Below are 26,323 nucleotides of genomic sequence, written 5' to 3'. Positions count from 1 at the left end.
GAAAGCCAATTAGCTTTATTTGGATCACTTTCTTGACCCATTCAACTGACCTCTAATGTTTCATGCAGGGAGCTTGCTCATTGTTTTATGATTTCTTATACATCAGGCTGTATATTTAAGGGTTTTTAAAATAAAAATTATTTCTTTTTTGTGTCTTTAGTGCATTTCTCCAACAGTTAGTGAATCAAGAGAAGGGGGTGGGGTAGGGCATGAGCACAAAAGAGCAATAGAAAGCTTTGGAATGAAGTCACAGAGCCAGATATAGGATAAAAGAAATTTAAAAAACCCAAAGGAAGTTTTCTTTTCTTCGACTTCAAAAAAGATAATTTGAAGCATTCCCTCCTTTGCTCTCTTTGTCTCTTTCAGATTTTCTAACAAAACTGTTTGACCTCATATTACAATCAAGAATAAAAATATTTTTATTATCATAGAGTCTTTGAATATTTGCTTGGCTTTCAGCAAATGATAACAAGACATGATGGTTTCAGATGGTGCATAACTAGCTGGTAGTTTTTTATTGACATGGTGACAGGGTGAATAGCATGGCAGTGAAATTAGCCCCAGTGTGCATGCTCCATGGAATGTTAAACAGCCACAAATATATTTCAGCAATGTCATCCACTCATGTTTTTCCCAAAAGGCCACAGAAATCTCTGTTCTTCAAGTGTTTTGGATATAGTAACTCAATCTTCCTTCTAGTTTGGTTATTTGTAAAATAAGATTTCAACTTTATGAACAACTTTAGGGTTTCATTTTGACTGAGTGTATGCCATTTCTCCTTAAAATGTAGGTTGCTCTTTTGGGTTGTAAACTTGGAATACAAACAGGAAATGGAAGAAAATAGGAAGATCTCCTCTAAGTCTGGGAAAGGCAGATTCAAGACTTCCTTTTTTCCCCCTTCACACCAGCTAAATTGATCAAATTTATTGCTGTTTTATGGAACAACCTGCTTAGCACATGCAGGAAATTGGTACAGGTGCTCTCTCTCTCTGGAAAGTTCTTCCCCCCACAAATCTGGTTGCAGTCATGAGTCAAAATTTGCAGAGTAAAAGTTAATGCAGTAGCTGTAGTTTGCTCAATCCTTGCTGATCTCAGAGGGCACCTTGGGCTGACACTGTACTATTGTTATGCTCAGAGAACTAAACATTGTAGTGTTTACAGTCACTGATTAATGATGTCATTGTGTACTCTTAGGGAAGTAGAGAAGACTATAGCAGACTAGGGTCATTGTTTAAAGTGAAAATGAAGACTCACCTTATTCCTGGTGTGAGGGTTGCACCATGGCTGGTCATGCAATACACATGTGCATAAGATATTCTTAGATGAGCAGCAACTTTTCAAACTCTGGACAGCAAGACTCAGGCAGTCTTTCTTGGATGGAGAGGTTTCACAAGTGTTTCATCCCTGCAGTTTACAGTAAAAGGAAAATATCTCCAAGAAGAGGTAACAATTTTAAGTAGGTAGACACCAGACACCTGCACACCACATTCTATAAAGTAAACATTACTTGACATGAAGGTACGGATAGGACCAAGTACAATCACAGTGGTCAACTTCAACATGCCCTCTCATAAACAGACAAGCTATCCAGGCAAAATTCAATGTCAGAATTAAACTATTCTTTAGAGGAAATGGATTTAATGTCATCTACAATGTTCCTCCCAACATCAGAATACACATTTTTTAGCAGCATATAAACCATCTCCAACATAGATCATGTTTTACGCCATAAAGCAAACTTCAGTAAGTACAAAAGAACTGAAATTGTTTCATGAATCCTATCATATTGAAATGGAATGAAAGTTTAAATAAAGAGCACAAGAAACCACAGAAATTATTCAAAGACATGGAGATTAAATAATGCACTTTTGAATAATCCTTAAGTAACAGAAAAAAATCAGGAGAGAAATGTAAATATTTCTGGAATAAAAGATGAAAACAATGCATAGTATCAGAATCTGTAGGGCACAAGAAAAGTAGTTCTACAGGGAAGTATATAGCTCTGAGTATCGATATTATAAGACCAGAGTGATCCCCAATGAATAACCCAACGATACTTCTCAAAGTCCTAGAAAAGCAAGAACAAACCAATTCCAAAACCAGCGGAAGAGAAGAAATAATAAAGAATAGAGCAGAAAGTAATGAAACTGAAATTAAAAAAGAAATATGAAGACAAATGAATAAATGAGGTGGTACTTTGAAAAGATAAATATGATTGATAAACCCTTAGCCAAACATACAAAAAGAGAGAAAAGGCTCACATCAATATAATTAGAAACAAACCAGGCAAAATTACAGAGACACCACTGAAATAAAAAAAAGTAGGAACTCTGCCAACAAGGAAAATCCCAGGAACCAATGGAAATGCTGCTGAACTGTACCACAACTTTATATAAAAATAAAATTATTTTTGTTTGTGAACTCTGCATCAGGTGATAAACAGGACCATCTCACCCTCATGGCCATAGCCATCTTTTCCAGAATTATGGGACAAATTAAGTTCATGAACTGAGGTGTCACCATATGAGTGCTCTCAAAATTGATTTTCCATTAGTAATAGAACAGGGAAAAATAGTTAAAAAATTATTCTATATTGCCATCATTGCTCTAATACCAAAACCAGATAAGGCAACAAAAAAAAAAAGAAAACAACAACAAAGAGCAAAAATACTACAGGCCAATATTTTCAATGAATATAGTTTCAGATATCCTTAATAAGATTCTTAGAAACAGAATTCAGCAACACACTGAAACAATCAGACACCAGGACAAGGTTGGTCTCATCTCAGAGATGCAACAGTAGTTTATCATATGTAAAATAATAAATGAAATACACCATATGAGGAGATTTGAGGATAACAATTACATAATCATTGGCTGTCAACAAGAATACAAAAAACAACTGCTGTTGAGGATGAAGGAAAAGAAGTCTCCTACAGTTTTGGTTGGAAGCAAACTATGACAACCACTGTGGAAATCAGTATGGAGATTTCTCAAGAAACTAAAATAAAATATGATTTGATCCACTTGTACCTCTGCTGAATATATTCTTGAAGAATTACAGAACTCACTGTAGTGATGCATGCTTATTGCACCATACTTTATTATAGCTAAGCTCTGGAATAAACCAATTCAGTAAAGTTTCAAGATAAAAAAATCAGTGTCCAAAACCTGGTACCATTTTATGCATTGATAACAAGCATGGTGTCATTTTTTATATCTAGATGTCCTCCAAAATCTCATACCTCATAGGCAGGGCATTTGGGAGGTGCTTGGATCATGGGTGCCTGATATGCATCACTAGATTAGTCCACTGATGGGTTTATAGCTAAATATGATGCTGGGAGGGGAAGCCTGGCAGAGGGTCACTGGTGGCATGGCCTGTAAGGGTCTGTGCAATCTATGCTCACACATACAGGGGCCTGGAGGGGTCTGTCTCCCTCCTCTTCCCTTGACTGCTCTCTGCTTCCTGCTAGCATGCTTTGAGCAAGCCTCCTCTGCCACACCACCCTGCCTTGGAGCCAGCTGACTGTGCACCAAAAACTCCACAAACTGTAAGCCAAATAAACCTCCCCTCATTTAAGTTGTGGGTGTCAGGATTTGTGTCTCAGCAATGAGACCATAACTAAGACAGCTATCCAAAGCAATCTGTAGTTTCAGTGTAGTCCCCATCATAGTACCTATAATTTTATCACAGGAAGAGAGATAAACAATCTTAAAATTTATGTGAAACCACGAAAGAGCTAGAATAGCCTAAATTATCCTGAACAAAAAGAGCACAACACCTAAACAAACCAAAACAACATCAAACATAACTGGAGCCCTCACAATAACAGGCTTCAGAAAATTCTGGAAAGCTATAGAAACCAATAAATCATGTTACTAGAATAAAAACTGACATGTATACCAATGAAAGAGAATAAAGAACCCAAAAACTCATCTATGTTCATACTGCAAACTGATTTTGGCAAATGCATCAGCAGCTTGGAGTACTGAAAAGACCGTCTCTTCAATAAGCAATGTTAGGAAAACTGGATGTGGATATCTGGAACATCAGTTAGGTAACTTCCTTTTAATGTACACATCAGAATTATCTGAAGCAAGAATGAAAGCCCAAATGTAAACTGGTAACAGTGAGATTTCTATAGAAAAGATGAGAGAAAGTTATTTTGGATAAGAGCCCAGAGCATAGGCAACAGAAGTGAACACAGAAAAATTGGGTTATATCAAACTAAGAAGCTTCTGCATAGCAAGGAAACCACAGAATTAAGAGACAATATCTAAAAAGGCATTAATATGTACAATACATAAGGAACTCTCCCTCCCAAAAACATCCCTTCAACAGCACCCAACTACAGCAACAAAAACCAAAGAATTCATTTTTAAAACAGGGTAAGCATCCGGATAGACACTTCTGAAAATAAGATGCACACATAGCCAACAAGTGTTTGCAAAATGCCCAGTATCACAAATCGTCAGGGAAATGCACTTCAAACCACAGTGAGATACCTTCTCACCTCAGAACGGTTACTTTTGAAAAGAGAAAAGGTAACAAATTCTGGCGAAGATGTCATGAAAGGGAAATCCAAACACACTGAGGATGGAATGTAAATCAGTAAAGCCATTATAAAAACACTGTGGGAATTTCTGAAAAACCTAAAAGTAAAACTACTATATGATTTATAAACCATATATCTCATTACTAAATATATGACCCAAGAAAATGAAATCAGTGTAGCAAAGAGGTATTCGCTCTTATATTTATCACAGCACTATTTACAATACAGCAGAGTCAGTGAAGCACTCCATTAACAGATGAAGAACAAGCTGGTGTATATATTCACATGGATTATGTTTCAGTCACAAAACTGAAATCCTGCTGTGTGTTGCAACTAGGATAGAACTGGATATTAGAAGGTTAAATGAGAAAAGAGAAGCATTACAGGTCTTCACTCCTGTTTGAAAGGTAAAATTCTGTCTCATAAAAGAAAAGGGTAAAGGAGTGGTCACTGGCAACTGGAAAGGGGAGACAGGAGGAGAGAGAAAGCAGTCATATAATGCACCCCAAACACAGAAGTGAGGAATCATGCTGTTTTTCTATGACAGTGCAGTAACTACTGGTTACAAAAGTCTGCACTACATTTCAAGATAACCAAGAGTGTGAAATTTCCAGTCATTAAAAAATGATTAACTGTTGAAGTGGAAGTGCTTATTTCCCTAACTTAATCGTTATACATTGTGAATAAGTATGAAATTATCACAATGTGTGGCATAAAAATGTACAAATATTATGCTTTACTATGCTTCAGTAAAAGTAATAAAATAATTTATTTACAAATTTTTCTCACTATGAAGGCAGGTGAAACTTCTCTAAAGAGTTACCTAAAATTAGGGGCTGGGGATTTAGCTCAGTGGTTCCGGCACCTGCCTCGCAAGCACAAGTTCCAGAGTTTGATCCCCAGTACCAAAAAAAAAAAAAAAAAAAAGAGTTACCTAAAATTGTTGATATGCAATGGGCACTGTCACTCAGGTGAAGATACAAAGATGATTTGTCAATTGAAAAACCGATTGCATGTTCATGACACATTTATTGTGTAATAATCAAGTCAACTTGTCTTCAAATGGTGATTTGTGACAAACAACAAAACATGAAAATATATTAGGAGTCATAAATGAGGGCAGCGATGTTGGTCTGTTTCTAAAACTAAAAGTCGTGGTAAATTCACTAAACTAAAACAAGCAACTAAACAAACACCAACTTCATACCCAGCAGCCAATTCTAGCCTGGGCCAGAGGGAAGAAGGGGAGTTTTGTTTAAAGTGGTTCATATTAGGAGCAAAAGTGCTCATTGGTGCATTGGAGTCATGACACGCTGACTTGGACTCATCCACAAAAGTCCCCTTGGTGGTGTCTTTCCTGGGCCTTGGCCAAATGGGTATCTTTAGTTAATATCACACATTTTCAGTCAAGAGACTGTAGGTCCATGTCAGAGGCTGATAGTGGTGATACATTACAGTTTTCTGTAATAATTACAGTCTGTGTTAGGATTCTGTGGGTGTGACAAAATCTGAGAAACATCAATATAAAGCAGAAAAGATTAATTCTGCCTCACAGATTTTGAGGTTTCAGTCCATAGCTACTTGGTTCCACGGTTCCTGGGTACAGAACATCTTAGTGAGGGACAGGTGGAGACTGAGCATCTCACATTGCTCAGAAGAGGGGCAGCGATGGAGAGAGAGAGAGAGAGAGAGAGAGAGAGAGAGAGAGAGAGAGAGAGAGAGAGAGAATACCCTGCTAGGGCAGGCCTCACCTCTGGAGGTGTCCACCACAGCCCAGTAGCCCATCAAGCTGTGAGTGTGCCAGTGGGTCAATCCATCATTGATATTAGGGCCCAATGACCCTGTGACTCTAGTGGTGTCCTAGCCCTGATGACCCAGTCATAGAGGCCACATCCCTCAATGTTGTTCCACCAGGGACTAAGCCTTCAACAGATGAGTTTTTCAGAGACACTTCTGATCCAAACACAACACGACCTAAAATTTGACTCCTAAATTTTTATTAGGAAAGTACTAACTTTCTGCTCTTGCATTTTAGATAAAAGTTTATATTTAATCTATATTCTAGAAAAGTGTGGGTGTATGTTTTGTCCCATTCTTGACTAGCCTGATTTTAAATTCCAACCTTAGGCATTCAGCCTAAAATAATTATGGTTCATGTTTATTACATATAGCATAAGGCCCCACATGTGATGACTAAAAGGCCTTAAAAAGCTGAGTTGTCTTTGTTCCACAATGAGTGATAAGAGCATAGCTGGGTTTCAAATGAACATTCTGCATAACATGGCACTCACTCCCTGTCTGCATTGGCTCAAAGGATTCACATATTTCAGCTGATTTAATCCCTACAGCAATTCTAGCAGGGAGGTGCTGTTATTTCATTGCAATTGTCAGGGACAGATTACATGGTCTGATTTGAGGTACAATAATGAATATAAACTGAAAAGAAGTGCAGAGAAAAAATACTTGTTTGTTCAAGAAAGTGGAAGTTTTTCTTCTTTCCCTCATGAAGCATAATGACTTGAGTTGCAGCTGTGTGATTTTGTTAGCTGACTCTTTCATCAATTCAAGGCAGAACAAATGGTTTTAATCTCATATCAATTCAGACTACCAATCTGGAAAGTTTGACGTCCTGAGCCCACCCAACAATGTCAATTGTCTTGTTCTGAGGAGAAGATTAGACCTTCCTCTTCATGAGCATGCTTAGGGAGATGAACATATTTGTGTCTCACTCACATGGGAGTGAAAATGTACTAATTGGAGAGCAGTACTTATATTCAGGATTTTAAGTCAGAAGAAGTGATCCTTTGGATGTTGCTTTGACGTCATCCATAGTTTATTTTACCATTTATTTTTAGTGACATGCAAGAGCATTGAAGCAAATGGTCTCTAACATCTATAGATCTTATGATAGGGTTTGTCAAGCCCTAAATCTCTTAAGAGCAACTAAAAGAAATATGACTTCATAAAATTGTAATCAACTACAGCTATCCCAGTGGTTTTTCATCTTTCATAGGGGGCATCTACTGGTGACTGTATTCTTTAAAGCTGCTATGACATCCTTGTTTCTCAGGCAATAAATGAGTAGATTAAGCATAGGGGTAAGGATAGCATTGAACATAAAGAGAGGCTGGTTTAATTTGAGAGTCGTAGAGGAGCCAGGTCTCATGTAAACTAATATGGTGGGGCCAAATTAGAGGGTGAACACACAAAGGTGGGAAGAGCACATGGCCAGAGCCTTCTTCTTGCCCTCAAGAGAGCTCATGCAGAGGACAGCAAGGAAGATGAGAGTGTAGGAGGCCAGAATGAGACTCAGGGGAACAAGAACCACCAGAAAGCTGGAGACCACCACTGACTTCACATACACAGAAATGTCCTCACACGTGAGTTTTAAGACAGCCATAACCTCACATAGAAAGTGTGGGATCACTCCAGGGTAGTGGATGGGGAGGTGCATGTCATAGGCCATATGAGCCGGGGACGTGACTGCCCCTCCTGCCCAGGACACTACGACCATCTGTGTGCAGATGGTATGGCTCACGATGACCAAGTACCTTGGGGGTTTACAGATGGCAATGTAGCAGTCATAAAACATGAATGTCAGCAGGAGGCACTCAGCAATTCCCAGGATTTGATTAATAAAGACCTGGGCTCCACAGCCAACTTGCGATATGATTCTCTTCCCTGAGAAGTTTGTGGCCATTTTGGGTACCATAGTGGAGATCAAGGTGAAGTCAATGAAGGACAGCTGGCTGAGCAGGAAATACATGGGGCTGTGGAACCAGGAGTCCAGCAGGATGAGGAGAATGAGGACAGCATTGCCCACAACAGCCAAAAAGTAAACCAGCAGGATGAGGCAGATGAGCATAAGGAGGTGGTGGAATTCAGGCTAGAGTCCCAGGAGAATGAAGTCTGTGGTGAGAGTCTCATTGTTTCACTCCATGGCTGAACACCATTGTCCTGAAAGGACAAGTGAGCTTTTGTAACATCTTTACATTAAAAAGCTTCTGCATGCCAAAGGAAACAGTCAACAGAGTGGAGAGACAACCTAAAGAATGGGAAAAATTTTTCCAAGCACTATTCTGGTAGAGGACTAATATATAAAATATGTAAAGAACTAACAACATTAACCTTCCAAATCAAATAACCAAATCAAGAAATGTGCAAATGAAGTGAATAAACTCTTTAAAAAGGTACCAATGGCCAGTAATCACATTGATCTGGAAGCAGACTGGATACCTATTCACAGATGAACGAGTATAGAAAATGTGGTACATACACACAGTGGAATGTTATTTAGCTATAAAGAAGAATGAAATCATGTCATGTGAAGAAAATGGGTGGATCTTGAGACCATAGTGTTAAGTGAGATAAGTCAGATAGAGAAAGTAAAATATTCTTTTATATGAGAAACCTAAAATACAAATAAGTCTGTCAAACAAGTGATGACAGGAACAAGAAGGTAGGCTTTTTGGAAGTGGAGAAGGGTGTCATGGGGGGTAAGGGGGATGGGGCAAAGTGACTGAAAATGGTCAAGCTGTGTGATATGCATGTACCAGTGAGCCCAAAAAACATCGCTGTATGTATTGCAAACATACAATAAAAAAGAAGCAAGACAAAATTATTTGTGCAGCTAAAAAAAGAATATGACATCAAATGATAGATGACTGTACAACTAGTCTATCATTTTTACTTCCAGGATACTGGAATATATATCAACTACTTTTCTTGTTGTGGTATCTTCAGTATTATGAATCACTTCTCAACATTTCGAGATTTTCATTTATTTCCTTCTATGTATTACTTAGTAAACTTAGCTATGTTACAAGTTGCAAACTTGACCATAACTAGTAATGAATAGATGTACATTTTAATGTTTTCCCAACAAAAGACCAATCAATTTGATGGAAATCTACTATAAGCATTTCTTAACTAACTCACTACATTGAGGTCTTTTGTAGATGTGAATTCAACAGAAGAGATGGTCATTTGGAGTTTGGAAAGTTATTATTTTCATTTAGTCTTGTGAGGCATCATGGAAAATTAAGATTCTCTTGAAGACAATAAGTAGAAAACTCAATTATCTGAAAGGAGAAAAGCATTTTCAGAACTCAATGTGGTCTGTGCTTATCTTTTCCATTGTAAAAAGGGAACTTCTCCATTTATTAAGTTTCCCTGTGCTACATGAAGTGGAAAACTGTAACTGAGGTAATTTGAGATTCCAGCTGGTGATTCGCAGTGGAATACACAGTTATCATGGAGGAAATTGTTAGGTTACAACTTGTGAAAGTGATTTATTTTCTTCTGTTAAGAAAATTTTGGTTGGAATTATAAAGTCTAATAGCAGAGGTAGATTATGCATCAGTTCAAATCACAGCCTCAAAGGTTTAGTACCAAAGATTGGACTCTGTTTACCAAGTGACCGCAGGGGCCACCTGATAGCTGAGGGCAACTTTAGTATCCTTCTGTGTCTCTCTTCCTTCCTTTGTAAAGTTGGGCTAAAATCTATCAGCCACAATAGGATGATTTACAGATTTAAATATTAATGGATGCAGAGATTTTAGAACATTGTAGGCCAGCAGTTCTTAAACATTGGCTACCTTAGGTATAACTGAAATATCACTTTGCATAAACATCAGAATTGTTGCCTTCAGGTGTCTTGAAGGTTCACTTGTCCCTCTAATGTGCCATTAAGAATAAGAAATTAGGTATGGTGCATAAATGTGATAGAGGCAAGGGTGGTGACTGGTTCAAGTCCAGGAGGCATATTTTTAATTAATTTGTGGAGGAAGAAAAATTCAGCTTTATATCTTTAATCCACTTCAATCTCAATTTAGTGCATGGTGATAGGTATGGGTCTAGTTTTAATCTTTGGCAGGTTGAAATCCAGTTTTTCCAATACCATTTATTAAATAGCCTATGTATTGGCTCCTTTGTCAAAGATGAGGTGGCTGAGCATGTCTAGAGTTGTTGCTGCATCTTCTAATCTATTCCACTGATCCTCAGGTCTGTTCCTTTGCTAGTACCATGCTGATTTTATCACAGTAGCTTTGTAGTATAGTTTCAAGTTGGGGATTGTGATACCCCCAGACATGTCTCTGTTGCCTAGAATTGCTATAGCTATTCTAGGTCTCTTATGGTTCCAAATGAATTTTTGGATTGTTTTCTCTAGTTCTGTGAAGTATATTTTTGGAATTTCAATTGGCATTGCATTGAATCTATATAGTAGTTTTGCAAGTATGGCCATTTTCACTATATTGGTTCTTCCTACCCAGGAGCAAGGGATGTCTTTCCATTTTCTTGTATCCTCTTCAATCTCTTTTTTCAGAGTGCTGTAGTTTTCAGTGTAGAGGTCTTTTGCTTCCTTTGTTAGATTGATTCCTAGATATTTCATTTTTTTGGATGCTATTGAAAATGAATTGTTTCCTTAATTTCTCTCTCACTGAGTCTGTTATTTGTGTACAAGAAGGCTATTGTTTTTTTGAGTGTTGGCCTTGTATCCAGATACTCTACTAAATCTGTCAATTAAGTCTAGAAGTCTTCTGGCAGAGTATTTTGGGTCTTCTATGTAAAGTATCCGACAGACAGAAACACTAAACTTGCTGGAAGTTAAGTTAGGTAGAAGTCTTGAAGACATTGGCATAGGAAAAGACTTCATGAACAAAACCTCAGCAGCATGGGAACTAGCAGAAAGAATCAACAACAGGGATCTCATCTTATTATAAAGCTTCTGCACTGCAAAAGAAACCACCAACAGAGCTAACAGATAACCTACAGTATGGGCAAAAATTTTAGCAGCTGTACCTCAGACAAAAGACTACTATCTAAAATATATATAGAATTGAAAAAAATCAGACCCCCAAAGTCAAAGACCCAATTCAAAAATGGGCATCTGAAATGAACAGACATTTCTCAGACAAAGAAGTAAAAGCAGCAAACAAATATATGAAAAAATGTTCAACATCACTCATCATTTGAGAAAAACAACACTGAGATTCCACCTCACCCCAGAAAGAATGGCTTCTATCAAGAAATCAACAAATAAGAAATGCTGGCAGAGTTGTAGGGGAGGAAGGAGCCCTTCTCCATTGCTGGTGGGAGTGCAGACTGGTGCAACCACTGTGGAAGTCAGTATGGAGATAACCTCAAAGAACTAGGACTAGAGGTGCCATTTGATCCAGCTATTCCCCTGCTGGGTATCTTCCCAAAAGAATTAAAAGAATCATACCACAGTGATATATGTGCACCCATGTTCATAGCAGCACAGTTTGTAATAGCTAAAGCTTGGAAGCAGCCCAAGTGCCCATCAACTGGAAACTGGATAAAGAAAATGTGGGGTTTTTTATAAAATGGAGTACTACTCAGCCATAAAGAATGAAAAACTAGAGTCATTTATAGCTAAATGGATGCATATCTAGGCCATATTCTTAAGTGAAATAAATAGGACACACATGTGTAAATACTGAATAGTTTCTCTAGTGTGAGAAACTGATAGTGTAAACAAGGGTTAAAATGATTAAAATGAATAATTGATAATTTGAAATAGGAAAAAAGGTCCAGAGATGAAGGAGTGAAGGGAGAGGAAGGGCAAAGGAAAAGAGGGAAAGGAAAAACTATGAGAAAAGAAAAAATAAAAGGAAATGAAATCTATGTAAATAAGGAAGGGCGGAGGGGTGAAGGGCGCAAAAGTAATGGGGAAAAATAAGAACCAAGATATATCATGTACAATTACAAACACCCAATGATAAATGTAAACAAACTGTATACCTAAAATGTACCAATAAAAAAATAGAAAAATTCAGTTTTACTTGAATCCAGTATTATAACCCACATTCAAAGCCTCTCAAATGCTCTCTCTTCCATGGTTCTCCCAGGTGCATTCACTGACTCTCTTATGTTCACACAGACTGCGGTGTGCCTTATAACACAACTATAAACAAATACCACGTGTATAAGCTTCATTTATCACTTATTTCTCAGAAGACCAATTATGCTTTTTTCTTATGTATTTTGAATCTCTAAGACTGCCTCCCTTGTACCCAGAAGAGACAGATGATTAATATTTGAGCAAGACATTGAATTTTTGTGTTTTCTGCTTTAGCACTTCAGAGAAGTTAGTCATGCAATATTTGATCCTTAGAGTTCCTGAGCCTCTTGAATCACTCAATCTGAAAGTTCCTAAACTTTCTTGATAAAAAATACTTGAAATATTTACAGGGATGTAATTTTTCTCTGCTTGTCACATAGATATTTCAAGTACATTGCTGAGGGGCTTACTTTCAATCAAACGCCATGTTCCATTTAAAATTTTTTTCCAAGCTATTTTGATCTAATGAATAGGGATACTGGAAGCAAGTCATACTTGCAAACTTGCATCTACTTGTTAGGAACTGAGATATTCATTAGGGAAACAGTATACGACCCTTATAAAGTTTTTATAAAATCATAAAACCTAAAACTGTGAGCTAAAGCTCAAAAACCAGTTTTCATTTTGTTTATTGATGATATAACAGCTGCTACATGACACAATGAAGATTAATCTAATATTAATTTGAATTAGTGAAAAATAAGAAGACAGCACAAAAGGCATAAAAAAACCTGTTTACAGAAATAATAGCAGAACACTTTCCAAATATGGTGAAAAATTGAACTTACAGATAAGTAAGCCTTTGGGACCTCAAACAGCCGCAATCAGAAAAGAAACTCCCAAAGACACATGATAGTTAAAATCCCTGAATTTCAACTTAAAGACAGAATCTTAAAAGCTGTTAGAGAAATGCAGCAAGTCACCTATAGAGCTAGAATTATAGCTGGCTTCTCAACACATATTTTAAAGGTCAGGAGATCTTGAAGTGAAAAGTTTCAAACTCTGAAAAGTCTTCTAACCTAGTATGATATATCCTGCAAAATTATCTTTAAAAATTTATGGAGAAATAAGGTATTTCCATAACAGAGAGAATCTTAAAATTTCATGATATAGAAGAGAGTAGAAGCAGTAACAGAATGTCAGTCTAGACGTTAGCATTCTTTAGGGCCTTCATTTGCTCATCTCTAAGATGAATCATGCTAGACTGGACTAAAGGTTCCTCATCTGCACTCTGTACATTTCTAGAGATTTCCCATATTTCAAAAGCCTAATGGAAATTGTCTTTGTATCTTAAAGATGCCAAACTAGCTAATCATCTTTCTTTTTATCTGTACTTATACTTATTATAATAAGTAAGTGTGATGATTATATGCCTTTCAGAAGGCAAAGTTCAGCTGAAGCCATTTTGACTTCAGTGAAGAGATCTGCAAGATGACTCTCTTCTCACCCAACCTTACCACATACCTGCAGAAACCCTACACCTCTACCACTTCCTCACCTTTCTGAACATGGCAGATGTTCAGACCAATACTTCCTGCCATACAAGCAGTTTATTAACTAAGATGATGTGTTGATAACTTCCCGGAGAGCTTCTTTTTCCTCCTCCTCCTCCTCCTTCCCCCCTCCCACCCCTTCCTTTCCTTCTTCTTTACTCTCTTTGATCCCTCTGTTTTTTTGCTTTTCGCTCTGGAGCAAAATATGTGTCATAAGAAGCTATTTGGCTGTTAATTTTGAAACATTATTATGTCCTTAAGTTCTAACTTTCTGCCCTATATTGCTTTTTGTTGTTGTTATTTGTTTTTCTTTTTCAAACTAATAGAAGATTAGTTGAAAATACATTCTCTCTATATCCACACACATATATCTTTGGTGAATAATAGCTATGTCATTTTTATAAAAAATGATTAAATATATACATGTCTTAGGTGTCTCCAGACTAGAGTCTAAGAAGTATCTAGGTGTCGTGTCCTAGACAACATATAAAATTAACCAATTAATTACTATTTATTGTTAAATGTAATTTCATAAGTCAATTCTTTAGAAGATATGAATTCCAGATGATAAAAAGTCTGAAGAGTACAGGCTAAGAAATTTTCTGTGGATCTTCTGAAACCCAAGGAGTCGCGTATCTGCTGCTTTTATTGAGGGGACAAGAAGCATGTCTCCTAACCTAACCTCTTCACCATGTTCTGCAAAGACTAGTTCAACATCGCCAACTTCTATCTGCTGGACTTATGATGATGCTCAATTTTTATATTCTATGCTTCAATAGCCACTTTAGCATTGGTTTCCTCACTTCTGTCTTATTTGATCCTTATTGTTTGTTTATTTTTGCTAAAATATTATTAGAACCATAAGAAAAAGAAGACAGATGCTGACTTTTCCAGAATTTATCTCCAAGAATGTTCTAAGAATGTGTGGGCAGAGAAAAACTTTCAAATATGGAACAATGAAAATAAGACAGAACAGAAATATACTGTGGTAGTTGCCTTTGGACATTTATTGAATGAACATGTGTAAGTTTCAAAGTTATTTTAGACACTATAATGAGCTCTGTGCAATCAGCATTCCCTCCTCTTTCTCCTACAAAGATTTGCTTTTCATATCATGGCAATTTCAGAAAAACAGAGAGTGATACTTATTTTTCCCATATCCTTCCTGGATCTGATTCCGTCACTTCATATACTGACTGCAGTAGATGGCTGTCTCCTTTCATACAAAATCTACCTTCTGAAGAAGTTTACTTTGGAAAAGAAAAATCCCCTGCATAATATCCCAGGTCCCCATTTTGAAAATCAGAATTCATTGTTTAGAATACTTTTCAGAATTAATAAGCTTTGATGGAGATTTTAAAAATGGAAAAATAATTAGACACTAACCTTATTTGCATGCTTCAGAACCATTTCTGATTAAATCAAGTTAGTGGGGTATTTTTTTTTCTATTGGTAGAATTTTCTGTGCAGTGTTACTTATGTCTCAGCCGTGATGAGTGACCCAGCAGTGCAATAGGAAACACATCTCTCAGGACACAGTTAGCAACCCACCTTTCAAAGGCAGTTATTTCTGAAATTAAGACTTTTTTTTTGTCCTTCATGTGCTTTTAATTATATTCTTTGTGGTGTAAAATTATTAACATCCCCTCAAATTATTTTATAGACTACTAGTTTGAAGCAAATGGTATTAACAGTTTAGGTATTCAAAGAGAGCATTCTAATACAAGTACAGCTTTAATTTTTCTGTGACTTTGAAAATAACAGTAGTAACTTTTCTCATCCATACAATAATGTAGATCAGATATTTAAATTTCTGCCAGTTCTAAACATTAATGACACTAAATTACCTATCAAGTATAGCTATTCCATCATTCTTTTCCTAGACTTCCTTAACCAATGTTTTTCCTAAAAATGGTAGAGTTTCCAAACTCAGTTTAGAAATACTAAAATTCAAATTTACTTTGACTAAGAACTGAAAATAATAATTTCCTTACAAATAAAACTGAAGTTCTCATTTCTTACCGAGCATGTTCCTAGGATAATGGAAGTATTAATCAAAAACTGGAAATGTATGAACAACAAGCTACTTAAGCAACCTTAAGCAACAGCTACTGAAAATAAAACTATAAAAGTAATCTCTATTAACTTAGAAGTTGAAGCTCTGTAGTATTAGGAAAAGACATTACAACAGAAAATTAGTAAATTACTTATTTGTTGGGTGGTTCTCTGCATGCATAAGATTTAAAACTACTACTATATTCCTGTGCATAATTTTATTACATAATTCTTAATGTTCCTGAATTTCTATTACTTATAATTAGTTTCACATATATCTCCAAAGTTTCATTTATCATTGCAAACATTGATTTAATACCAAAGCACAAGTCCATGCTTTATAAGTTAGTACTGTTTCTCACAGAGAAATAAAACAAAATACTTCCTATCATAGATAGTTAATTAACAGTTTTTATCTTGCAGCTAATATTTCATTGAAGAAACTGAATGGGAACTGAATTTAGAGATGATGCCTGAGCTTTGGCCATTCTTCGAACCAATGCTTCTTGCCTTTTTCTCTGATTTTCTTCAGGAGAATACTTTCTATTTTTTTCTTCTTCCTCTTTTGAAGACTGTTTCAAAGATTCAGAAAGTTTAATCAAAGATTGCTGTGGGTCAGTCTTCAGTGAGATGACAGTTTTTTTTTCTCTAGACTATGAGTAATTTTGGTAGCAGTCATATGTCCTGCTATACAATTTTGACTGAACTGAGAAAGAATGTGAGAATTTTTCAGCTTTGTAAATGTATACTTTGAAGATCTATCCATTTTGTTATGGTCACTTTGAGTTTCATCTGTTATGATCATACAGGATAGTCTCTGTGTACTTGACTTCTCCCTAGTAACAATTTCTGAGCTAGTATGATTTGAACTTCCTGAAAGAACTGATTCGGAACTAGTCACATGTATTGGAACATCAGAATTATTCCAAGACACATGCACATTATTGATCTCACAATTTGAGTTCTTAGGGTACATAGTCAAATTTGTTGTTGCACCCAAAACATGTGGAGAATTTCCACACATTTTCTGTTTCTCTATCTTCACTGGTTTAACAATTTGTGAGTTATTTCTCAAGAAAGATGTCTACACTGAAATGCTGTCCATATTCAAATGCTTTGGTTGTGCCAAGTGACTTCCTCTTTTAGATACAGTAGACATGTTTTGGGCTCCATGTTTAGAATTATTATTGATCTCAAGAGTACTCTTGCTGTCCTTTATCTCTTGTTGCTGGGTAAGTCTTTCAATATCATCACATGCTTGATATAACAAATCATCATCTACATCATTTGCTTCCCAAGTCGTCTCTAATTTATGACATGCTTTAGTAATTTCATTAGCAAATAATGGATCATTCCAATCATCAAAAAAAGAATCGAACTTTGATGCATTAGCTTGATTTGAGTTACCAACACTGGTTTCATTGACTAAAGTTGCAGAACCAAAAGAATCAATATTAACAGATGCTTTGAAAGAATGCTTAAAAATGGGCTTATGTTTTGGTTCGCTAGAGGATCTTGTGTTCAAAAAAGACTTTTCAGAAGCATTTATATTAGAAGTAAAGTTCATGTGAACATTTTCTTTTATTTTTGTCAAGTTATATTCAACTGCAGAGTCCTGAGTTTTGTCTTGAGTAACAATTTTATTGAATGTTCTGTCAAATTTCATTTTGTTTCCAGTGAGTGGTAATTTGCTTGGTTTACTGTTTGGATTTTGTGAAAATCTGTATTTTCTATTAGCATCTATCAGTTCTCCATTATGTGTGTTTGAAGGAAGATCTTGTAGTATTTTTGAATCTCTTAACCTGGTATCTAGACTTACATTTGGTCTTGATGTACTGTTAACTTGGGCAGTTTTAGAAGGGAAAAGTTCAAGCATTTTGACATTTTGCATAACAAAAAGTTCATTTCCTAGTAAGCTTTCCCAATCTTCCTCAAAATCACTGGTAGAAAATGCACCCATGTGCTTATCAGATCCTTCCGGTCCCTTAGTTTTGGAAGTCACGTATGATTTTGTCATTGTGGGAGTATCTACTTGAGGAGAAACTGCTACTGGGGTTTTACTTGTCTGTTTTTCAGTGACCAGAGTTTCATTAGCAATGATATTCTCCTTTGTCAAAGCACTTTTTTTTCCAAAAGTAGTATAACTGTTGTACAAAAAACCATCTGACAGACCTTGGCTTAGCTGTCCACTACATTTCTGAGTAGAAGCATCAAAAATTGCATTAAAGGCTGCTTCAACATTTTGGTCAAATGGCTTTTGACTGCTGGTTTGATCATTTGCCACTGATATTGCAGTGTTTCCTTCCATTGGCTTCTTTATTGCAACATTATCTATTTCAGGAACTATATCACATGATGACTGCATTTCTATACAATTTTTCCAATTACGCACAGTCTCTGAGTCTGAAATTATCTGGATAAAATCATGATTCTTCTTGATTTGTTCTTGAATCACATCTAGCTCTTCCATATTTTTATCAGATTGTTTAGCCAATTTCATAAGTTCTTTTTCTTGTTTTTTTGTTTTTAACTTTATGCAGCTGATTTTTAGTTTTGATTTTTCTTTTGCTACACTGGGAGTACAAGAAATAGCAGTTGCACCAATCCAAATGCCCAGCATAGAATTTGTTGTTGATTTATCATCCTGAGGAGCAATGCGATTAATAATATGTGAAATCACATCACTATCTGTGGCAGAAATTTTTTTTTTCTTCCTTTACCTAACTGTTTTGTCATTGGAGAATTTTGTTCCCAAAAGATATCATTCTGCCCATCTGGATCATTTGGAGAACTGAAGGTACATGATAACAAATCCATTTTCAGCATTCTCCGTGGTGTTTCATACTTTTCCTCCGGGTTACTTTTACTGCTCCAAGGGGTTGCTGGAGACCGCAGTCCATGCCCCCAGGGATACTAGGGGCGGGCGGACCTCAACTGCCTCCTCCCCGGCTCAACCACCGAGCTGACTTCCTCAGGCGCTGCAGTTTTGCGCAGCGTGCTCTTCGGGCTGGGGATGCCCCTATATTTTCTCCGCCAACTCATACCTAGGTGTCCCTCACCACCGGCCGCTTCATTCACATTTTGCAAGGAGAACGAAGCAACAACACTACAAATCAGACTCCGCGCCAATAGCCGCTACCATTTTTTCTGAAATTAAGATTTTTGAAAAAATGTTCAAAGGCCATGAAACATTGGAGCTAATATTTTTGAGCTCCAAAAAGTAGAGCTGATCTTAGATTCCCCTCTTGAAACTTCTGACATCTAGTCCTTATATTCGAATGTGTATGCTTGTGTAGACTAAAAAGGGACAGTTTAAAAGTCTCTGTAAAGTTGTAAACACAATGAGCAAATCACTGACCTAAGTTACAGTGTCTGTTGGGTGGATTTGGCAAGAATCTGGGGCTGAAAGTAATGGTGTGGATAGCCTCACTCCATTACTTTCAAAGCAGTTGACGCTGTTGCAGCCATTATATCATTCAATTTAAAAAGAAAAACAAAATGGAGGTGGTTTATCATTTCTCTTCTAATAGATAAGAATGTAAATTTACTCCCAACGTGGGATAAGTGAACTAAATATAAGGAACACAGTTTGTAAGTTTCTATGTCTATGCCAGTGATGACAGGAAATATGCTCAGCTCGGTTGCCAGCAGTCAGGCTTTCTTCCTGTGCCAGGGAGTTTCTAGGTTGTATATTTGTCTAAATGGCTTCTGAGGTCCAGCTCTGATTGAAGGAAAAATAGATTCTTATGAAAGTCAGTTGCCTTCAATTATTGAATTTTTTTTCTTTTTTTGGTACCAGGGACTGAACTTGGTTCCTTGCTCTTGCGCAACAGGTGGGAAAACCACTGAGCTAAATCCCAGGCCCCTCAATGATTGAATTTAATGTTAGTTGGTAAGATAGCAGGAGGATTGTTTAGGAACTTTTATCACTCTCATTTTCTGTGTTTGGACATTAGAGTATTGCTTAGAATGAGTTAAGATTACTGTATTGAGTAAGAATGCTTATATTGCTCTATGGAGTGGAACTATTCTATATGATGCTGTAACAGTGGATACATGACATTATGTATTTGTGAAATACATTGAACTTTATAGTACAAAAAAAGAAATATATGCAAAATCTATAAAGATACTTAGATGAGTTAGTGTGTTTTCTGCTGGCAGTAAAACAATACCAGAGCCTAGGCTAGTTATAAAGAAAGGAGATTTATTGGTACTCATGATTGTGAAAGTGAAAGGTCAAAGGATCTTTTGGCTGGCAGAGTTTCAGTGTGTCATAAGATATCATGTGGCAAGAGACAGGGAGTTTGTATGTTTGTCTGTATGTTCTGATATTTCTCCATCTTTTAAAGCCACAAGGATTCAATTGTGGAGGCTCCATCATCATGACCTTATCAATGTTATATCACTTATGAAGACCTCTCTTATAAAAACACTATACTTGAGTGCAGCCTCTACCTTCTTAACACCTCAGAGTGGAAATTAAATTTCAGCATGAATTTGGGGCAAAAATCCATATTCAAACCATAGCAGGAGGTTAAGTTATTCTAATACAGAATGCAGATTGTGACAAAAGAATATAAATGTTTAAAAGCTCTGAAATAACTGCAGTGAAAGGGACTGATGTGAAAGATACTGACCTAAGTAATTTTGGAAATGAGTGGAGTTTGTAAAATTGAAGGTAAAAGGTACTTAATTATTGTATGCTACTTGATAATTTTGATATATGGGGTACAGGTTAAGAATTTTGAAACCATTATCACATGTATTGAACTGAAAAATTAATGAAATAGAGGATGGATGAAGAGAGGCAGATTTCTCACTGGTTGAGTATAAGATTAGAGATAAACAACAGGTGGAAGATGTTTGTGACAATAGATTGAAGTTGAGATGTCAGTACAAACTCCTGTTTAGCTACATACAAATGAGATGGTTAGGGATAAATATTTACAGATATAAGTATATCCATGTGTTAGTATCAACAAATACATTTCCTTCTCTGTCAATGAAAGGGGTATAGAAGCAATGAAATGCCAATAGAATTACAAATATCTAGCATCTAGATATTAATTTCTAATACCACTCTACAAATAAATGTAGAGATCCTTGGAGAAATGGCTGACTCTATGATAAGAGCAGGAAACACACAAGATGATCTTAGAAAATTTTATAGTGCCAGAAATTAAGGAAGAATTCTCTCTCTCTCTCTGAATGAAGCAAGATAAAAATGCAATGATGGAATATGCCAAAGTGATACAGGGACTAATTTAAAGAGCTTCAAGTGGTAAAAGTCAGATAAATTTGTTACAAAGTTTTACTTGATTATAATTCAAAGTATAAAATAAGTATGCAACCCAAAGTACAACATTTACATCCATACTGATATAAAACGTGATTGAATAAGTAACAAAAATAGGTATCCCTTGTAGAATTATAAAAAAAGTTTGTATTTAATTTAAAAGTAGTATTACTTTTTAAGTATAGAATGAGTATAGTGGCTTCATTCCAAATAGCACAATCTGGAATGCCGGGGATAAAGATAGTATTTAAGATAGAGAATTTCAACAAGTACTTTCTTAGCCATGTCGTCAAGGTTAACATTAATAGTGATAAATCATGTTAATGATAAGTACCCTCAGAAGAAACACGATTAGAGTAGATTTATCCATACAGAAATTTCCTTCCCAAACCCCCAAAGTTCACTCTAATCAAGATAAATACTTTAGACAAATCCCAATTCAGCGACATTCTACAAAAAACCCTGAGCAGTAATTCACAAAACTCTTGATTCCATCAAAAGCATGAATGCAGCAAGATGGTAAAATAGTTCCACAGTTGTATTACCCCTCCTCCAGAGAAATATAACTAGAAGTTGTCCTCGGGCAAGAGCACTCTTGAATATTCCAAAACTCTGGAGTGAGAGTGAGATACCTGGTGGGGTTGCAGAACTGAGAAAAGCTGTGTTTGAAGGATAAGAGAAACAGTTATCTTCAATTACACTGCACTGGCTCCAAGCTAGCAGGGCCCTTCACAGAGGATTCTCCCGGAACCCTGTTTTCTACAGTGACATAAGTAAATTGAAGGCAAATATTCAGATTCCTCACTAGTCTGTAATCCTCTCCATGAAACTCACTGCTGTTTCATGCCCAGAGAAACAATAGACCATGTGGGATCAGTTAAAAACAAAAAATAATGATAAGGCTCATAGCAAACAGTTTGTGGATCTTGACCATTGATTGCTCTGCATTCTGACCAACAGAGATGGCACAACACTAAGATTAGCCAACTGCATCATGGTACATGAAACAGAGTACACAAGTCTACCAGGTTTGAGCCCCTAGCCAGCTCTATCACACAGCCCTGGTTTTCTCATTGAGTCTGTTCCAGAATAGAAGAGAAGTGTGTGTGTGTGTGTGTATATATATATATATATATATATATATATATATATATATATACACTCCCTATGTCACATTGAACAGCAAGAGTACAAAACAAGAAAAGACTATTGTAAGTTGTAGAGGAAAAAGGTCAAGTCACTTACAGAGGTGAACCTGTCTTAATAACTAGAGACTGAAATCCTGCGGATCATTACAGACTATTTGAAAATCTATAGTTGAATAAATTGGAAAAGTCTAGTGGAAAGAGATAAATTTGTACACATACATTACCCAACAATATTGAACCAAGAGGATGTTAAAAAAGAAAATCCAAACAGACATAAAATAAGCAATAAGAATGAAGCAGTAATAAAAAGTCTCTCAAAAAAGAAAATCCCAGGGCTAAACACTTTCACAACTGAATTTTACCAGATATTTAAACATGAATTAACACCAATATTCCTCAAAATAGTCTATGAAACAGAAAAAAAAATGCATCCAAACTCATTCTATGAAGCCAATATCAGCCTGATATCAAATCTGAACAAGAACACAACACAAAAGTAAAACTATAGACCAATATTCTTGATGAATATAGATGCAGAAATTCTTAAAAAATATTTTTAAAATCAATTCAACAGAACATTAAAAAGATCATATAACATGATCAAGTTGGTCACTCCTGGGATGCAAGAATGGTTCAACATATACAAATCAATAAACATAACACACAACATAAATAGAATCAAAGATAAAAATCATGTGTTCACTTCAATTGGTCCAGAAACAGCCTTTCACAAAATCCATCTTCCCTTCACTATAAAGGCCTTGAAGAGACTAAGGACTGGAAAAGTGAATTGGCACAGCCTCTAGAGAAACCAGTATGGAAGTGCCTCAATGTGCTAAAAATAGAAGTACCCTAGGTGTGATCCAGCTATACCACTCTCTGGTATATACTCCAAAAGAATTAAAAGTCAGTATTCTGTATTTTGTAGGGACACCTGTATATCTATGTTTATTTTAGCATAGTTCACAATAGCCAAGACACAGTAGCCAAGATAATGCAATGAGCCTGAATGGATAAAGAAAATGTGGTATAAATACACAATGAAGTATTATTTAGCCATAAAGAAGAACTGTCACTGCAGGAAAATGGATGAAATTGGAGAACATTATTTTCAATGAAATAAACGAGATTTGGAAAGAGAAGTATTGAATGTTTTTTCCTTACTATGTGGAATCTAAAAAAGATGACATGAAAGAAGACAAAAGACTATTAGATAAGAAGAATGGAATAAAGGGGAAGTAGGGAACAAAAGGAGGGCAATACAGGTGATGGAAAAAAATTATTAATTATATCACTAGGAGATTGTGTGGTTGACATGAGTTAATTGAGGTGAAAAGGTATTCACTATATTCCATTAAATGAAACAAAAGGTTTCAAAGCAGTATGCAGTATATGATATTACCATATTTTTGTATTTTCAAAATCACATTAATGTATAGATATCAAGAAATCATTAATTTAACTGGTGTTCACTTTACCCTTTCCATTTGTCTCTGGGTATGACATGCTGAACACAGTTTTGTGGGTTTTTTTGCTTAAGAAAATTTTTTTTACCTAGCCAGGCCTGAAGTATTATAACATATTTTTAAGCAGAAGAAATTAAGATTACTATAAATATATGAGATGATGGATACTTTAATTAGATTGACTGTTGTAATTATTCATAAATATACATAACCATGATGTTTCATGCCTTAAATATATGATTTTATTTATCAAATTATATTCAATTTTAAAAGCATCCAACCAGAGCGATAAAAAGGAAAAATTGTAAATACTGACAAGGCCTATAGCAATCATAGGACACCATCCAGTGAACTAACATTGCACATTAGTTTAAGAACAGTGACAAAGGCTGAGAAAGAACATTTAAACAAAGAATGTCAAAAATTTTTGCAAACTCCAGGAAAGATAACAAACAAATTTAGGAACCTCAGAAATTACCAAATAAATTCAGTCCGAAGAGGGGTTTACCAAGATGCATCATAATCAAATGATCAAATATCAAAGGAAAGGGGGGTGGCTTGGTGGCACAGGACTGGTGGGGCAGAGGGCTCTGCTGGCTGCAGCGCCCCAGGGAGGCCACAGGCGGTGGCAGAGGAGGGCGGTAGCAGAGCTCCAGAGCCGCCAGCGGGGCCCAGGTCAGGGTAGGGAGGGGCTCATCCCGGGCTGCGCAGGGCAACAGGGCGGGGTCATAGGGGTCTCAGGCCTCCCGGAGGCACTGCCGCCAGCCGCCGGTCCCTCCTCTGGGCCCCTGAGGAAGATGGTCCCGCGGAGGCCCCGCCTAAGGAGGACGCGGTGGCGGCTGTGGTGGCAGGGAGGCCACCAGGGATGGAGGAGCAGAAGGAGGAGGGCGAGGCGGAGATCCAGGAGCAAGGGCCTGACCACTGTTCTCCAAGTGGGACCTGCATTGCCTGGCCAAGGCCAAGCAGCTGCCCTGGAGCTCAGGAGTAGGTGGCGATCCTGGGCAGCCTGAGCACAGCCAGCTGAAGCTGTAGTCCCTCTTCCAGAACTGGGCCACTGCCCTGGCTCAGCCCTAAAGACCTAGTGTGTCAGAAGCTAGGACTTTCTCTCTGGGTTCCCTTCCAAAACGCAGCCACCGCTGTCACCAACCTCTACTGAGAAACCTTGTGCACCTATCAGAGAAGTTTTGATATTGGAATTCAGATTGGCTGTCAGTGATGCAATAAGGATGTGTTGGCTTGGGTTAAAAAATGCAGAACTATTCACAGAGAAGATTTGATCCGCTTCCTGTGTGGAAAGGTTCCTCCACCAGGAAACTAGAGATCCACCAAGACTGACTGTAGTGTCCCCTAACCCAGCTACTTCAGCAGAAAACAGCTCCTCTCTAGAGACTGATTTACAAAGCTTCTGGCAAGCCATAGCTCTGCATGGTAAAGCCGTTTAAATATTTTTCTTTGGAAAGATGGGTAAGAGTGTGCCTGTGAACACATTTTCATGTTCAGGCATAGATCCAGATATATTGTCTGCTTTTTGTCTATTACAGTGAGCACTCTAGAAATATATGAACTAGAATGTAAGTTAAGGGCAATTTTTGACTGACAGCTAGGCCATCCTAAAAATGTTTTTAAAAAGTTAGCTCAAGCAGATTGATGTTGCAGTAACAGTCTTTCTGCAACATTGACTAGAATTTGTTGCTTTGCATTATATGATGTACATGTCTTCTTACTCAGATTCTGAGTTAAGAAATTTCTTGTGTCTTAAGAATTCTATTACATTTATAGCTGCTTGGAGGGCAGCCTGGTCCACAAGAGGCAAGTAAAGCAGGTAATTGTTGGGTTAGTGCTCCAGACCTGGGAACTGCTGTTGGCATCTGCCATTATCTTCTTTGCTGTAGAGGATGGACATAGATGACCAAGGAGTAGAGGAGATAGGAGGTCCATTTTCCTCTTTCCTGCTGTCCTTTGGGTCCTTCTTGCTTTGATAAGATGATCAGAAGTGCAGCTTGTGGGCAGATGCATCACTGCCTTCCCAGGCTAGAACTGTTATCAGAAGGCATTCTTGGATGAGGGGCTTAAGGATTAAAGGAGAAGCCTGAGAGGTTTCTCATCAGGGATAAGTCTGTGGTTGCTTGCTCTCTAGTACAGACTTCCATGTAGAGAAGTGGGGGAGTCGTCGGTATGACAACATACAATATTGCAGCTAAAAGAAAAAGCAACAAAATAATTAAGAACTGATTGAAACCAAGTTGAAAACATGGGTCAAACATAATTAAGCAAGAAGTAACTACTGAGAAGTAACTAGTGAGTTAGATTACGAATCCTGTCAAAAATTAATATTTGTAGGCTATAGAATAAGTCATCTAAAAGGTAACCTGGTAATAAAAATGTGACAGATACACATGCACACAAACATATGTGGTCTTTTCTATCATTGAAACTGTA

The 26,323-nt window shown here is 36.9% G+C and overlaps 3 pseudogenes; 1 reads left to right on the top strand and 2 right to left on the bottom strand.

Moving 5' to 3' along the window:
- Nucleotides 1-7,566: 7,566 nt before the first annotated feature.
- LOC101725125 (olfactory receptor 2AE1-like) lies at nucleotides 7,567-8,424 on the bottom strand (annotated as a pseudogene).
- A 7,978-nt stretch (nucleotides 8,425-16,402) lies between these two features.
- On the bottom strand, nucleotides 16,403-19,013 carry LOC101724758 (ewing's tumor-associated antigen 1 pseudogene; annotated as a pseudogene).
- Nucleotides 19,014-24,749: 5,736 nt separating this feature from the next.
- Nucleotides 24,750-25,326, top strand: LOC101713736 (HUWE1-associated protein modifying stress responses pseudogene; annotated as a pseudogene).
- The last annotated feature ends 997 nt before the right edge of the window (nucleotides 25,327-26,323 follow it).

The sequence above is a fragment of the Heterocephalus glaber genome, unplaced genomic scaffold, assembly GCF_053883595.1.
Source record: "Heterocephalus glaber isolate CG9 unplaced genomic scaffold, H.glaber_assembly_v1.0 deba00001673, whole genome shotgun sequence".
NCBI classification, from domain to species: Eukaryota; Metazoa; Chordata; class Mammalia; order Rodentia; family Bathyergidae; genus Heterocephalus; species Heterocephalus glaber.
The sequence above is the reverse complement of the archived record's forward strand: the minus strand, read 5'-3'. Positions and strand labels throughout refer to the sequence as shown.